General features: G+C 44.2%; 1 long non-coding RNA gene across 1 annotated transcript; it reads right to left on the reverse strand.

Moving 5' to 3' along the window:
- Positions 1–1755: 1755 nt before the first annotated feature.
- LOC121013116 (uncharacterized) lies at positions 1756–2459 on the reverse strand. Its single transcript, XR_005782504.1, has 2 exons — positions 2158–2459; positions 1756–2013 (listed from the first exon to the last, which is right to left on the reverse strand). It is a non-coding gene; the product is annotated as an uncharacterized LOC121013116 (long non-coding RNA).
- Positions 2460–3872: the final 1413 nt, after the last annotated feature.

Raw genomic sequence — 3872 nt, forward strand, 5'->3', positions numbered from 1 at the left:
GAGGCAATGTTTTCTAGATAATTTTCTAGATAATTTTTTCAAATGTTTTGTGTGTGTGCCCGCGCGCGCGTGCGTGTGTGTGTGTCTGTGTGTGTGGAGGGGGGAGGCGTGCGGAGGAGTTCTCAAAACACGATGACTAAAAACAGGCCTTTTCCTCTCACGTTTCTGTCTTCAAGGGAACTTCCTCTATATCGTCCTTTATATTTGATTCTCCAAGTTGAAAGAGCTGTTCCCCTCGATGTCTGAGACGCTTTTCTAGCCCTGACTTATGCATTTCAAAGTTCAATTTCTTGGAACTTGCTCAGACCTTGTTTGTGGGGATGCAGGATCAGTGACATGGTGGTACACCCATGGGTTCCGATGGCCTGAGGCGGGGGGGGGGGGGGGGCGGGCACACAGGTGCCGCTCTGGTACTTGGGGCCAGGGTGGGGGCCGTTGGCTCAATGGGAACTGTTCTCCACATTCTCACAGAGATTTCCTATGAGCTCTCCTGAAGTCAAATGTTTGACGAAAGGTATTTTGTGATTTATTTATCATATGGAATTTAGGACATTTAATCTGTGATTTGAATCTCAGACCTGAAGTGACTTAAGCCCTTTTATTTCAATTCACTCTATGGTCACTAGTTTTAGGTGAAGGAGATATCTATTTGAAGCTAAGAATTACAGTTACTTTCCAATGTTTTACTTATAGTGTTTCTCTTGGCCTACTTTTCATGTACTTCAAAAATCACTAAATAGAACAGAATAGGAATTTGGCTCTCTCACTGATCTCGGTTGTCCTCAATTTCTTCTTTAACATTAATAGTGTAAGTAGATCCACCTAATTAAACCATTTATTTGTCATTCTTGCCGTAGAGGTCGTACGTGTGACCTTAGAGTTGCACTGCTGAGAACCTTAATTCTGAAATACAGTTGACCGTTGAACGACAGATTTGAACTGCAGGAGTCCACTTATATGCGGGTTGTTTTTAAGAAATAACAGTATAGTCCTCTGCAAGCATTGCCTCTTCCTTATGATTTTCTTAATGACATTTTATTTCTCTAGTTTGCTTTATTATAAGCATATAGCATATAATGCATATGACATACAAAAGATGTTTTCATTGACTGCTTATGTTATCAGTAAGGCATCTGGGCAACAGTAGGCTATCTGTAGTTGAGTTTTTGTGGAGTCAAAAGTTATACATGGATTTTAGACCGTGGGAGGTCAGCCCTCCTAAACCTTGTGTTGCTGAGGGTCAACTGTGCGTTCCCACAAACTTCTAGTTTTGAATGCCTGGATCTAAAAAACTTCACTCAGTAAACTCATGTCACAAATTCCTGAAATTTGGGGACTACTGGTTCAAATAAAGGCATTTATCCATCCAAGAGCAGAGGAGATTCAGGGACGCACTGCCCCATAGGAACCTAAAGAAAGAAAATAATTCAAGAGATGTTTTGCAGAAACCAAACATTTTGGTACGTATAGTTCCAGGTAAGAAATTGAGATTGGATTTGGACAGGTTTCCAAACGTCTTGCCAATCCTCATGGATCAGCATGACCTCCTTTACCACCACTGTCCCACAAAGAACTGTCAACATATGTCTTTAAAAAAAAAAAAAGTGCTGTAATGTTATACACCCACGGAACAGAGAGTTCCAAATTGAATTGGAAGAGAGCGTTATATTTTATAACATCATATACATCATACCAATTTTATAATAAGATACATGGTAACTTTCGCAGTTATTGGAACAATAAAAAAAATCACGCTAATTCTTGCAGCTAGATTTTCAATGGATTATTCTTGGAGCAGGCTAAGAAGGAGGTAGAGGGGTTAATAAATTATTCCCCCACCCAAAGATACATTCGTTCTCTCTCCAAACATCTGTATGATACCATGTTGTCACGTAGAGGGGAGCAAATCTGGTAAAATCGTCCTCAAATGCACTCTTCGGGTTTGGTAGACTTCATTACCATTCTTCTTTCAGACTGGGCCGTTACTTTGCCTCTAGGCGATGTCCCGCTAACCTTACGGGAATCAACAGAAGAGCTGGTTAGGAACAGGCCCCACTGTTTCTTTTCCTCGTCTCCCGAAACGGACAACGTGTCTCCCCGGAACCTTCAAGGCAGAGGGAGAACACACGGCCCATATTACAGAAACCTCCTTTGTACCTATCATGAACCGCAATAGCAAGAAATCCACGAACCGTCTGAAAATTGCTCAGGACGCTGCGCGGGAAAGCTGTACCGTATGTATCAAAGGAAGCAGCCAAAGGACACCCTTTCGAAGGGGAGAATTGCCCGCCCAGAGCGCCGTGCACAATCAACATGAAAACAGGGGCTGATAGAATCCCAGCTAAAGGAACAAATGTTAAGCATTCTCCCTTCAGCTCAGCTGGCCTATTATACCTCTGAATACCCAGGCTCACAATGCCTCCCCTCCCTCCCTCCAATTTCAGAAGTGTCAGACGGGAGACACAGTGCCAGCAAAAAAAAAAAAAAAAAAAAAAAACCACCTTCCACCGCTCTCTTGTTAGCTAACTGCGCTGTTTTGTTCCGTGGTTACACGTCTGCACAGGCCGTCATTGTGTCAGTCATAATTACCACCTGTTCGCCCGCTCCCTTCAGGTTCCGTCACCTCCGCGGCATTAAGCAGCCAGCGGCAGGAAGCAGTGTCCATTGCCCCGGGAGCAGCGACCGTCAGGCCCCGGGTTTCAGAGCATAATTGCCGCCCGCGCGCACGGATAGCCCTGGCCTCTTCCCCTCCTTCCCCTCCCGGGATCGGGAAGGAAAAGACCCAGCCGTTTGCTCTCCGCTCGCTCGCATTCTTTAGGCAGAGGAGATCAGAGGCACCTCAGATGTCATTTTCATGCCGTGAATCAGATCTGAACTCTCTCTCTCTCTTATGCACACGCGCACACACACACACGCGCGCGCGCGCCATTCTGTTAAAAAAAAAAAGTTCCAGTTTTGAAACCTGTACGGACCCCACCTCCTTGCCCCTGTTCGGTGCTGTTTACTGCTCAGGGCTGCGTGGGTTGCTTGCTTTTTAAAGGTATCACCTTCGGACGTTTTGGGCTCCGGACTTGTTCGGATGACATACATGCATCTCTCCCACTCTAACGTCACATGGGACAAATAACAGGTAGCGTTAGCTGCCATTAGTTGAGCACTTAGTGCAGCCTTTCACGCTAATTAATCTTCACGGGGCTCCCATTTGGTAGGCACCATTTTTGTTGCCTTTCATGGATGAAAATAGCAAAGCATAGCGTGGTTAAGTTCTACCAGCTCCTTAAACTTTTCTTTCCTCCAAACCTCGGCACGCGGGGTACTCGTAATGGAGCCCTTTCCATCTCAGCAAGCTAACTCCGACAGGCTAAAAATTCATCTCAAATATCAGTTGCTTGGGAAAGCCTTTCCTGACCTCATCCTCCAGCCTGAATTAAATATTCTTATGAACTTGATTGATATCATTTGCATAACTCGCATAGAGGCTACCATAATTGTCGGTGGTATGTCTATTACTTCCTTAATGGGGGAGGGGACTATAAATCTCCCCAATAAATCTGTTCCCTGAGTCAACTGTCTTCTGACGCAGCACTAGTTTAACATCTATATAATTATTAGCAGGAAAAGGATGGTGGAAATTATGGCATTCTTTCTGGCCATTGTTTGTTTCCCTTCAATTTGCCAAAATGTGTCAAATAAGGGAGGGGTCTTCAATTTTATATGGTTATCATGAAGCCCCAGTCATGAATGTTTACTACTGACACCATATGGCTTGGGAAGAGAATATTACTTGGAATTATTAAAATGTCATCTTTATGCAAATAGAGTCTGTAGGTTCAAACCGTAACGCTTTCATGTGGGGACTTGACGGGATTACA

The sequence above is a fragment of the Herpailurus yagouaroundi genome, unplaced genomic scaffold (genome assembly GCF_014898765.1).
Source record: "Herpailurus yagouaroundi ecotype Mexico unplaced genomic scaffold, PumYag 198, whole genome shotgun sequence".
Classification (NCBI taxonomy): domain Eukaryota; kingdom Metazoa; phylum Chordata; class Mammalia; order Carnivora; family Felidae; genus Herpailurus; species Herpailurus yagouaroundi.